General features: G+C 34.0%; 1 protein-coding gene across 1 annotated transcript in view; it reads right to left on the minus strand.

The window, feature by feature from the left end:
* LOC107722959 (protein kinase C beta type-like) overlaps nucleotides 1–12859 on the minus strand; it is a 33332-nt gene that overhangs the window by 18483 nt on the left and 1990 nt on the right. The window lies entirely within an intron of this gene.

Genomic DNA, 12859 nt, shown 5'->3' on the forward strand with positions numbered 1-12859 from the left:
AGCATTATTTATACTATTACAGTTTTGAAATAAGCTCTGTTTGTATATTTTCCATTTTTAGCAATTTTATTATGCAAGTTTAAGTCATTATTTTTTTATTCTTTTTTCATATTTATTTAGTAATTTTAATTAAAAATTAATTTTAATATAGTTATTTTTATTTGTATATTTTTTGTTTAAATATTTATATATATTTACAAAAATATTACATTTTAATATTTCTAAGTTCTAATATTTCAATTAACTATAAAATTTACAACACTGACATGAATCCAAGTAGTTTAAGCCAATTGTAAATTTGTCATTTTTATTAGCTTTTGTTTTAAATATTTAATATATATACTGTATATATATATATATATATATATATAATTTTTTTTTTCAATTTAATTTTAATACTTTAACTTATTTCAAGCTAGTTGCCAAGGCAACATTTCTAATTTTCATTCTTTTCTTACATTTTTTAAATGGATGTATATTTATATAAATAATAAGTATAATGTTTATATAAATTTTTTTTTTCAAGTCTATTTCAATTAACTATAAATGTTAATAGTAACAACACTGACATGCATCTGAGAAGTCTGAGAAGCATGTCACAGGTTTATTTCTATTATGTTATTATGTTCTAGGCCATATCTGCACATAAGCAAAATGTGAAACTACCACTCTATCAGCAAGTAAAATGTACTTATACTTCATATGTACTTAAACGTCATCATGTACATGTTGAGTCTTGGTGGATAAGCTGCATTATGGACCTGAGCCAAGCATTTTGTCTTCCGGCTTAGATTTACCTAATCGCCCAATTTGACCGTTACTTGATCATAATAAACCTCACAACCTAAGGTTAGAACAGAATGTGCAAAATCTAATACTCTCTTAATGTTTTCAAGTCACCAAAACTACAAATTCTCTGGTAAATCCAAACAGGAAGAGCAACAGCAATGACAAATATAGCTGCAAGCAGCAATTAAGGGGCCAAGCACAACAAAGGTAAAATGAAGAGCTAAGGAGCTGTCTTTAATTACTCAGTAAAGACCGAGGTTCTCCGACCCTGCTCCTGGAGAGCTACCTTCCTGCAGACTTAAGTTCCAACCCTGCTTCAACACACCTGTCTGTAATCAAGTAGCCCTGAACACCTTGATTAGCTTGTGTATGTGATTAGGGTTGAAGCCGAACTCAGGAGTAGTTCTCCAAGAGCAAGGTTGGAGAACCCTGTTAAAGCGCGTAAATTTTTACAAAGCTCATCGGTCTGAAAAGCGAGGTGTGCTCTGATTGGCCAGCTATCCAGTGTGTTGTGATTGGCCGAATGTCTCAAGCGTGTGACGGAAATGTTACGCCCCTACCATACTGTGATGCCCTGTCCGGCCGGAGCGACGAGACAAAAACAAGGTAGTGTTCTATTCAGTATGCCTTTCCAAATCTAACAAGACCAATCTTGTGATTTTTGGACAAACTAGTCAGAAGTTATAAGCAGGAATGTCACATTTTTACATCTTTTGACCAGTAGATGGTGCTGTGCCAAAACTACTCATGTTCTCTCAGATCATACTTGTTATAACACATACCAAGCGTGGTCAGAATCCGCTAAAGTGTTGCGGAGATATAGCCTCATGTCTATTTTTGCACAAACTTCGTCAGATTCATTAACACGCTTTAGAAAAACGGTTTGGTATATCAAAAAGATTTTGATAACTTTTTGCCAGAATTCTCTGACGATAATCTGAGCTAATGTTGGTTACATTTGGACCACCATCTAGGACGAGTTCGAAAAAGTAGATTTTTTTTTTGGAAAATTCAAAATTGTGAAAGAATCTTAACCCATATAAATTAAAATTTGGTATGCATTCAACTCGGTATGAGCCAAGGAAACAGAGCAAAAAATAATTTAGTTTTTAGACCTTACAGTTAAAAAGATATTAGCAGAAATATGAGTGCAAATTTGGCCTATTGGTGGTTGGAGGTTGAGATAGAGACTCCAAATTGGTTGGCTATGGTTAATATTGAGACTGTCCTCTATCTGTGTGCCAAATTTCATAACTTTTCCCCAAGCGGTTCTATAAGATTCATAACAATACGTTAAAGCGTTTGTAAAATACAGCATTTTATTCTAAAATTCGAAATGGTCCATGCTCAAAAGATCCATTTTATGATTTTTGGTCAAACTGTTCAGAAATAATATTTATTTAATTAAATTATAAATAAAAAGGTAAAAAAGTATACCTTTTCACCAGTATATTATCTCTATATATATTATTTCAGTATATTATATCTTTTGACTAGAAGGTAGCGCTGTGCCAAAACTACTCATGTGCCCTCAGGTCATACTTGGTACTGCAAATTTCGCAATTTCGCCATAGACTTCCAGAGCAGAAGAATAAGAAGAAGAAGAAACAATAAATGGATACAATAGATGTCTAAGCACCTTCAGTGCTTGGCCCATAAATATGTTCATATTTGTCACAGTTATTGATAGGAGTTAAATAAAGGGGGACATTCACACATAAATCTATGTATATAAAATAAAACTAGGTCAAAAATACATATCACACACTAAAAGAGTCCAAATTCCTGAATAAGCACCCCCTACTGGGGATCCCATGGAGTTCATGTAGGCCTAAATGAAATAATTGAACTTTTCACACATTTTCTGTGCTGATTTCTGCAAAACATTTTTAAACTTTTTGAATAAAGCAGAAAACACAATCTGAATAATGCACATAATGATAAACGCATACATCACTGTAAGTCATTTCAAAATGTCAGTGTCAAATGAATGTAAATGTCCGGGCATCAATAAAGAATTTATGTTCTGATCTATATAAATATGATATTGTCACTAACATACTTCCAGCATAAACATTTTCAATCAGTTAATAATGCTTTACTAGATAATGCTCCCGTTCTAAATATTTAAAACAGTTTCCTGTATCCTTAAAATGGCTAAAAAAAGAATGATTGTTGTTGTTGTTGTAATCTGCTCTTTTTATAATCCATCTAACAGTGTGGCAAGTAAAGCCAATAATGATAAACCGCTAACGATCATTTGCCAGCTAAGCCCAGATCAGCACTGAACAATGAAAACTGATCACTCCAAAATCCTGGTTTTAACAACTATTTTAGTCTTTAGCCTGGAATACACTACTTAATTTTTGCCCCGATTTTCCACCGATTTACAATCTGGAGAAGTTGACTCTAGTTGCTGAAAGTCAGTGCCAGTCTGTGGATTTGAGCTGACAGATTCCATAGAAAATCGCATAGTGTATGATGGTCACAGACTCCGATTTTTTAGCTTCAGACTATGATTTCATCCAGTCAGAGGATAACAAACATGTTTGATATTTTCAGCCAATTTTAGAACACGTTGTTTTCATTTGTCGCACGTCTCCTAGCAACAAGGCACATGTTTCTGAACAACATAAAAGTCTGGTAGTGTATGATCCTCAGTCGTGTAGTGTATGTTGGCCAGTTTTCCTTTGTCACTATTTACAAAGTATGTATGATGCCCAGTGTTTTAAAAATCTGTTTTAGATTTTAAAAGTCATGTAGTGTATTGCAGCCTTTACTTGTACGGTTAAAATATCTAAAAATCTGTGAATCAAGATGAATGTACTTGAGAAGCAACACTGAATAAGATATTTAGCATATCTTTAAAACAAGTGTATTTTGTCTTATTCACTGACAGTTTTTTTCTTGTTTCAGGCACAAACAAGTTAAAGATAAGATAAGTGAACAAATCTGCCAGTGCAGTAAAACAAAATACGCTTGTCAACAAGTCACATGCAGTGTTACTTCCAAGTAAAATAATCTTGTTTATGGATTTTTTTTACTGGAAAACAAGCATGCATTGAGAAGAGTAGTTTTGGAGGTATAGGAACTCTAGCTTGTAGACATAATGTTTTTTTTTCTTGAAAACTATTAGGAGGAAGCTCTTAAAGACTTAAAGTGTGTCAAGAACATGCCCAGTCATATTTCACCTCAACATCAAAGAAAAAAAAAAGTTAAAGAGTAAACATTTAGAAGTCTGTACATTAATAAAGATTCACAAATATTGTAACAAATGTATTGCTCATTGTTAGTTCATGCTAGTTAATCTAAGGTTAACTAAGGAAGGTTTTCGTAAAGTGTTACCCAAGAAGCCTATTTGGTAACACATTACAAAAAGGTTCCATTTGTTACCATCAGTTAAAATGAATTAACAATGAAAAAAATGTAATCTTCATTTTAAAATGATTAAAATCAAAAGCTGTATCTGTTGATATTATTTAATAGATATATTGCCTATATTAAAACATAATTTTCTGTAAATATGCTAAATGACTTGTAAAATTTACTGACAAATTAAACTGGCATGACTTGATAACCGTAAGGAAACAACGATCAGATAAGCACACACACACATGCACAAAAGGTTACAGGCCCTCAGACTTTAATCACTGGGATCTAGCATTCATTATTAACCGGACTATTAAATATGTATTGTTTGACAAATTATTTATGAGGTTGATAACTCAATGGCAACTGTTGCAATCTGTGATTTCACTGCAAATCTGTTTCACAAAGAGGATTTTTCTTTATGTATCTATTTCACACACATTTAGTGTACATTTTAGCCTTCTGAACACCTGGCTGAACTTGACAGACCAGGTAAACATAAATACAGGGGTAGAGGTGAGGGAGGGAACCACAGTCTGGCACGCACTGACATTACGCATGAATTCCTATGGCTGGAATTACATAAAGGAGGAAGCAGGGACGGTTGAGTCACAGCAGCCAGACTGAAGCTAAAGGATCTCCCCTTCACATGTAAACAGTCTATTCTATTCGATACACCCTTCCCCTTTTCTTGAGAAGCATTCCAGGACATTCCCTCTGTAATCTGTCAGCTGTTGCCTAGCAACAAGACCTAAGGGTTAAAGAGTGTGGAACTGTTCTCTCCATTAAATGGCAAGTTTGTAGTCTGCCTCAGTTTAACTCTTGACAATATCACAATTACACACATGTAGAGGAGAGTGAGGTAAGATGTGTCAAAGGGTAAAATGTGCAGCTGGCAAAATGTATACAATTTTTGTCATGTGATTATATACACTTCCATTCCAAAAGTCTGGGGTTGGTAAGATTTGTTTTTATGTTTTTGAAACAAGTCTCTTATGCTCAGCAAGGCTGGATTTATTTGATCAAAAATATAGTAAAAACAGTAATATCAAGAAATATTATTATAATTCAAAATAACATTTCTATTTTATTATATTTTTAAATGTAATTTATTCCTGTGATGGTAAAGCTGAATTTTCAGCAGCCATCACTCCAGTCTTCAGTGTCACCCCCATGATCCTTCAGAATTTATTTTAAGATGGTAAACTTAAGATGGGAAACATTTCTTATAATTATCCGTGCTGAAAGCAGCTGCCTAATATTTTGTGGAAACTGTAATTCACTTTTTTTCAGGATTCTTTGTTGAATAGAAAGTTCAAATGAACAGCATTTATTTGAAATAGAATCTTTTGTAACATTAACATTATACATCAGGGGGCGGTTTCCCGGACAGAGATTAAACCTAGTCCTAGACTAAAATAACCCTTTAAACCAGATTAACAGAAATCTGCTTTATCTGTCATGGTTTTAAGTAGTCTTAGACTTAGTCTAGTCCAGAATTCAACAGCCTGATTTCCTGGAGGAAGACTAGAGCTACTTCAGGACTAAATTAAGGCTTAAATTAAACCTACCAGGAGGCAGGTTTAACTTCAGATTAACGTTGTGTTTATATCAAAATTATTGGCACCTTAGTTAGATATGAAAAAAAGAAGCCTGTGGAAATAAATCATTTTGATCCTTTATTCAAAATAAATAAATAAAAATCTCTCTCCTATAATGCCTGATGAGTTTTGAGAACACATGACACGAGATCAGAGACCATTACTTCATACAGAATCACTCCAGACGCTTCAGATTCCCCGGTCCATGTTGATACTCTCTCCTCTTCAGTTTTCTATAGGGTTCAGGTCAGGGACCTGGAACGGCCATGGCAGAACCTTCGTTTTGTGCTAAGTGATCCATTTTTGTGTTGATTTTGATGGTCCTTTTTGATCATTGTTCTGTTAGAAGATCCAACCACGGCCCATTATAAGGCTTTCTGACCCCAAGACTCAACAATTTTCTGCAATTATCCAGCTGTGATCCTTGGAGAGTCTTTGGCCACTCAAACTATCTTCCTCAAGTTGCATTAAGACAGTATAGACGCAGACTATAGTAGGCAGATTTGTAACATTTCCTGTTGATTGGAACTCCTTAATTGTTGTCCTAATGCTGGAAATGGAAATGTTCAATGCTTTAGCTCTTTTCTTACATTTTTTGACTTTCTATTTTGTGCTATTTTCTTGACTTCATATTTTGAGAAGCTTAAGAATCTGTTGCTGCACATCAGAACTATATTCTTTGTTTTTTCTCATTGTGATGGATGATAAAGGTAATTTGGCCCTTGTGTTCCCTCATATTTATATTCCTGTGCAACAGGAAGTCATGGCTGGATAATTCCATGTTCCTAGTCACCCTGGTGTGCTAACAAATGTAAATATGAATGGGAATGTAGATCTTAAGAGATTTTATTCATAATAATTTCTAGGACAACAAATAATTGTGGCCAATGTGCATTAGAGAAAGAAAAAAATTCCTAATGTGATTTAGTTGAAAAGTTGAAAACAATACAGATTTCCTTTCAAAACCTTCTTTTGATCATATTTTCTGAGGGTGCCAAAATAATTCTGACCATGACTCTCTCTCTCTCTCTCTACAAAACAGCTACTTTATATACATAATAAATAATAATATCAAAAATGCTGCAAAACTTTTCGCTTGTTTAGTAAAGCAAATTTCACCAAAGCCACCTGAGGTGGTGCTCAGAAAAAAATGAAAACCCACCATTGAAGTACAAACAACTGGTTTATATTCATGTATTTATGTAAAAAAATGTAAACTGTTTTTAAACTGTAAACCAATTAATTCAACTTGCCCACTGACATCACACAGTTTCATCAATGTTATAGGAACCTTAAAATATAATTTGGCATATTAGCTTTATCTCAAACTTTGCACTTGACCAGAGATGACTTAAGTGGCACAGCTTAGGCAGTTCACACATACGCATTTGTGTACTGTTATGATAAGACACAAGTTCCAACCATGCCATGTTCGACATGTTTTCTTTGGAAGCTAAGCAAGTTTAGACCTGCACAGTATTAAGAAGTTCAACCTTTGGTGCATCTCAAAACACTAAAATATGGCACAGCAGTGATAGAAAAACTGCTCTTGCATATTAGGCAGACTAACTAGATGTGTGATTACCACCTAGAACATCATGAACACTACTGCACACCCTCAAGCTTGCCAACTAACCCTGAATTGAGTTGAATGGATGGTTGCTAGGATGTTCTAGGATTGTCCTTAGATTTGGCTCAGATCCCTCCTTCTTTCTAAGTTCAATGTAAGTTTAACTGGTGGGTCACGACCCAAAAATGGGTTCCCAGCTAACAGGGATTGTTCTAATGTTCTGGCAAGGTTCTCTCAAAGTTAAGAACAAACATTCTTCCAGTAACATGAATAGAATGTTCTTTCAAAATTATCTAGACTTTAATAATGTTCTCAAAATGTTAGCACAAAAACATTTATACATTGCTCATGGAATGTTTTTTTTCCTGAAACATTTTAGTTGGATGTTTATCTAAAGTTTTTTAAATGTTACTGCTTGTTTCAGAATGTTCAGAGAACATTTGCACAATGTTTGCAAAATGATTAAAAAACGTTTTTTAAAATATTTAAAAAGGGACATTTTGAATGTTCAGAGAAACATTTTTATAACTTAATGGCAACACTGGCAAAACGTTCTTAGAACATATTTTTGTTAGCTGGGTTGCAGGTCTACTGCCATAGCAGGAAAATACAATTCTATATGCAAGTAATAGAATGCATTTAACTCAACCATGTGCATTGTTAGGATAAAAAATAAACAGGCAAAGTTTAAAAAGGAAGAGAAAAGCTTCCCGTATCTTTTCTTGTTTATGTCAAAGGCTATGCATACAAATGAATGAAACTCTAAACTATGTTGGTGCACAATCACCTGTCGTTTGGTAGAAGCAAGCCAAATTAGGTAGATCTGAACATGAACAGGTTGCATGACATGCTCTGAGTTTTGAAAACTATGCAAAGTAATAAAATACGACCCAGATTACAATAAATATACAGGCAGAGCAGTACAATTATTAAAAAAAGTGATTGCGGTGGCGCATGAAAACGAGAGCTGAAGAAACATTACCTGACACCAGAAGCTTTAATACCAAAGCGAAAAGGATTATTTTGGATTTGTGACAAAAAAAAATTCTGCAAGGAGTGGATGCAAAGTAAATAAGATTTATTGCAATGTTGACAGCTTCATTGATTACAATGGGAGCATTTGCAGGAGTCCATAACTCAACAGTGAAGCTCAAACGGTTCAAAGCAAAAAGGATTATTTTGGATTTGTGACAAAAAAAAAATTCTGCAAGGAGTGGATGCAAAGTAAACAAGATTTATTGCAATGTTGACAGCTTCATTGATTACAATGGGAGCATTTGCAGGAGTCCATAACTCAACAGTGAAGCTCAAACGGTTGTTTGAAACAGTGTAAAACTTGCAGTGACAGTTCCAGTGATTAAAACGGGATCTGAGTGTTCTAGTATTGTTTTCTGCGTATAATATATTCAATATTTACATAACGGTTTTGTTTATCATGCTGCAAGCGGGGCAATACAAGTTAATCATTTAGGCAATGCTTTTTCTACAAGACAGATTTGACATTGGGTATCAAACATCATACAAAAACAAACTAAATTGTGTTTAAAATCAGCCTTGAAATTGAGAACCCTTAACTTTAGTGGTAAGGTTTTGTTCAAATGCTTAGTGATGCTTGTTTTGCAATCACTACTAATAAAAGGAATTACAGTGAACACAAACTGCGTACAAATGGCAGAAACAGGCCTTCAGACACATTCATTATGGAAGCTCTTAAATCCCACAGCTATGCATCTTAATTAGAGTCAAGGTCCCTATTAATTATATCTTTGCGTTCAATTATTGCCCTCCAGTCATTACAGATGTGTTATTACAGAAGGTTCATGCAGTCAGTGATGACAGGGTTCTGTAACAAGGCCTGCTATCAGTTTGTCTGTCCCTTTAAAACTCTCCAAGCAACCTCAATGTCCATGCAGTTACTATCATAGCGTGGAAGTCATGCACAGTTATTTGTAATGTTACTGTTTACTTGGCAGCCATTTTTTGACAGTCAATTTTTTTCCCCGATCTGACAAGCTTCATTAGACAAATGAGTGAATAAAACAAACTGAAGGAGGAACCTAAGCCATAACTATAGACCAGAACATTATGACTTCATGGGATGGGCTCTTTTGACTTGGGCTAAGCAACCACATATTAAAAAAAATACTCAGAACACCTTAGCAACCACATAGCAATGCCCTGGCAACCACTCACAGCTTTTAATAATTGTGCACAGGAAAACACTACTACTAGTAATTAATTTTATTTCAACCTAATGTTTTCAATTGCCAAACTTTAAAAAAACCCAAAAAAAAAACAGGGGTTCTGCAGGTTTTAAGAAGAAATATTGAACATTTTTAGTGACATTTTAGAACCACGTAAAGAAAATTTAAAGAATAAATTGAAGGGAACACAATACATTCTCTAAATTTAAATGTCTAGGGATGAGTTGTCTTAGATTTCAAAGTTTGTACTAATGACGCTCGACCCGTACTGTACAAAAATGACATAAGAAGTCATGTTTATGGTGAAACTGATCAAAATACTGTTTATGATATATAAACATAAAACAAAATCAACTTAATTAAAAGGGAAAACAAGTTTTCATACCCCACTGACAGATATTTGTTCTTGTTTTAAGCATAAACTCACTTCTTTTTGTTAAAATGTTCAAGATTTCATTTTACACATTTGCATCTCAAGTAAATATATCCTGATTTAAGGATGATTAGATAAATAAAAAATACTGAGGAAGACATAAATTTTTTGCCATGCATGCAACATGCAATGGTATGACTATGAATTTATGACTTTCTGTTCAGAATAAAGACCTTTTATAAGGTCTCAAATTGAAAGGTGAATTGACTTTTTAAGACCCACAGAAATTCTGTTAAAATGACATTTTTTGGCTTTTAGCTTGCACTTATTTTTGCTCATGGATCTTTTACTTAACAGAAAGTTTTTTTACTCCACTGAAAGTATATGCAAACCCTAAACTTACACATAAATGCTAAGAAATAAATTGATTACATAAATGAATAACAATTACAGCAACTGCTATTTTTTCAAACATCGCATTTTGCCACTGTTCCATCTTGTTCAAGCCTGTGTAATTTAATATGAACCTACTGTACCTGTCTAGGTTTATAGATTTACATGCACGCAGCTGCACGTGGTAGAAAGATCAGTCACGTTAATGAATTAAGTAATATGATGGCATTATAAAAAGCATTATATTTGACTTGACTTGACTTGACTATATTTGGCTGTACCTGTAACAATGGCATTATTATAAGCATTTTGTACAATTTCAAACATTTTATTTTATTGTGGTTTTTTGAACTGTAACCTTTACTCCAACCTCTTGTTTGCATTCTCAGCTCTCTATGCACCACCTCCCTCTCTTCACTTCATTCTCAATGTGCCAGTATTTGCCAGTAAAATGAAATGGTAAAAATAGCTGTTGTGCTGGTATCAGACGCATCTCTTTGTTACCTGAAGCAGGTCAGAGACACACAGCTCTGACCTCCTCTCTTACAGCTCACTCTTACCTTCTATTTTTTACTTCTACCAATACTGAACACTTACAAGTAAAATAAAAAAGAGTTAAAGATGAAAGAGTATTATGTATGAGATGTAAATAAGTTAGTCTTGTAAATTTTAATGTTAATTTACCTATTAATATTTGCATTATTAATTAAAAAAACCCATGAAATCGCTAGAACATTGTTTCTGTCCTTTGTTGGTGTATTTCCCCATTTAAAAGGTTGATTTGGTCGGTTTTTAGGAGTACACATAATCATACAGATGGTCTCAAAGCTAACAGACATGGACCAAACGCAACAAAACTCCAATTTTGATTTTACCGTCTTTAATAATCATCTAAATACCCACATGAGTCATGACTAAATGATTGATTATTGCGTAAATACAAAAGTGTAATTTTGGAAAAGCCGGCTGTTCTCTGGTCAGTCTGCACATGTGCAACATTACCAAGATGGAGGTCTGATCTATGCTTTGTTTAATCAGTCTTTATTTCTTTTATGCTTGCATTTGTATATGTGTGTCAGGTAAATGATCAACATAAACTGTTAACATATCGCTGCATCAGCGGCCCTCGCAGAGTACTATAAATATATCAACAGAGCGAATATGTCCTGCTTCGTTAACATAAAAACTGCCAAAATTAATGCAATTTTTGTATGATTATGCATTTCAGCAATTATTTAAAAATAGCATCATGCCAACATACTGTACAAAATGGCATTAGATGATGTAAAACAGAGCAAAGATTTAAAGTTGGCAGACTTTCAGATACATTAGATGATGCCAGAGTAATGAACTATCAGAAAATTAAGGATTGAATTTGCCCATGTGTAAAAATTAATAAATAATAATAATTCACAACAGAACACAATATTAGAGATTGCGGAGAGATGTTGCTCTAAGTGTGATAAAATATGTTAATCAATTCCATAAATTTAGAATTTGTTGAAGACCATGTGGAGGCAGGAAACATGGGAACGAGGCGTTATTTCCGCAGACAAGCCAAGCAGTCCATTTGTGCAGAACTTATTGTGCTAAAACACACAGATGACAATTTCAGAGTATAAATTGTTCTATAATGCTTAGCATACCAGTTACTACTGAGATCGGAGTTAAATATCAAACATTTTTCACGTCTTTCTTATTTTGAAAAGAGGACAGAATCCGGTGAGCCAAATGTTTTGGAAACCCTTAAATAGTTATTTGTAGCAATTTAACATGTTTTACTTTGATAAAGGTAGATTTCAATTGAAAGATTTACTGAAATTACACATTTCCACACAACAGATGGAGAAAATCCACACCAGGATTTACAGGTTTCCTTTTTTTTTCTGACAGGTGGGGAATCTTGATTCGTTAATTACCTTAAAACTAATTGCCTAGCCCACATGTACTGTAATTGAATCATATTTGATTTGGTCCAAATCCTCTGCCTGCGTCTTACGTATTTAGTTTCACCTGTGGTAGACGAAGCAGTTCATTACACCATAGTGGCTGAAGCAAGTTTGTATCATTTGAGTGTTTTTTTTTTTTTTTAAATGTGTGACAACTAGCCCTGTTTTCTCCTATATATTTGCTGTCTTAGTAAGTAGCACTGTAATGTAGTAATTGTGGATGATGAGTTTTTAACATCACATTAATGATCTGAGTAGGAGGTGATGTGTTAAAGGGGTCATATGATGCGATTTCATTTTTTCCTTTCTCTTTAGAGTGTTACAAGCTCTTGGTGCATAAAGAAGATCTGTAAAGTTGCAAAGACTAAAGTCTCAAATCCAAAGAGATATGCTTTATAAAAGTTAAGAGTTAGCCACACCTACCTAAAACGGCTCGTTCGAACACGCCCCCACATACCTACCTCACTATGTGGGAAGATTTGCATAACACCGCCCAAATGTTCACACAAAGAAAGAAGGAGTAACTTTTATTCTCGCTGTAATATTGAAAAGTGAAAAGTGAAAAAGTGAAAAGTGACGTGACATGTGGCCAAGTATGGTGACCCATACTC

The sequence above is a fragment of the Sinocyclocheilus rhinocerous genome, unplaced genomic scaffold, assembly GCF_001515625.1.
Source record: "Sinocyclocheilus rhinocerous isolate Xijiao unplaced genomic scaffold, SAMN03320098_v1.1 scaffold3, whole genome shotgun sequence".
NCBI classification, from domain to species: Eukaryota; Metazoa; Chordata; class Actinopteri; order Cypriniformes; family Cyprinidae; genus Sinocyclocheilus; species Sinocyclocheilus rhinocerous.